The sequence below is a fragment of the Pundamilia nyererei genome, unplaced genomic scaffold, assembly GCF_000239375.1.
Source record: "Pundamilia nyererei isolate P.nyererei 1_Seehausen unplaced genomic scaffold, PunNye1.0 scaffold00275, whole genome shotgun sequence".
Lineage (NCBI taxonomy): Eukaryota > Metazoa > Chordata > Actinopteri > Cichliformes > Cichlidae > Pundamilia > Pundamilia nyererei.
Genome location: NW_005187676.1, coordinates 249,450 through 250,042, shown reverse-complemented (window position 1 = coordinate 250,042; position 593 = coordinate 249,450).

Below are 593 nucleotides of genomic sequence, written 5' to 3'. Positions count from 1 at the left end.
GGGGGTGTTCGCTCAGGGCACCAAACAGGCTAGGACCGCCACTGAAAGAGCAGATAGGTTGGCTAAAGCAGCTGTTAAAAAAGTCGATATAGATGCACAGATACCACTGTCAGAATCTGAAGGGAAAAGTATAGTTTGGACAGAAAGTAAGAACTTCTGGCAAATGAGATAATGAAACAAAAGGGAGATATTTATATAGGGTACAAAACACAACAGAAGTTAAGAGGAGTAGTGGATTAAGTAGACAGGAGGAGGTTATTATAAGTAGAATACGAACAGGTCATTGCTTTCTAAATGGTACTCTTTTTAGGATAGGGAAATATCCGACAGGGTTGTGTGATTGGTGTAATGCTATGGAGACGGTTGAACATGTGCTTATTAGTTGTAGGAAGTATGTAAGTCACAGGAGAGTGATGAGGGTTGAAATGAGTGGTGGAAGGGAACTTAGGTTTGAAAAAGTGGTTAATCGGTTAACTCATGGTGAAGGGAAAGGGGTGGTTTTTCGTTTTTTGAGAAGTGAAGTAAGTGAAGTAAGAATTAAAGCCAGGAGATGGCAGTAGTGCAACATCTTTGGATGCAAGCTGCCGTTAAAC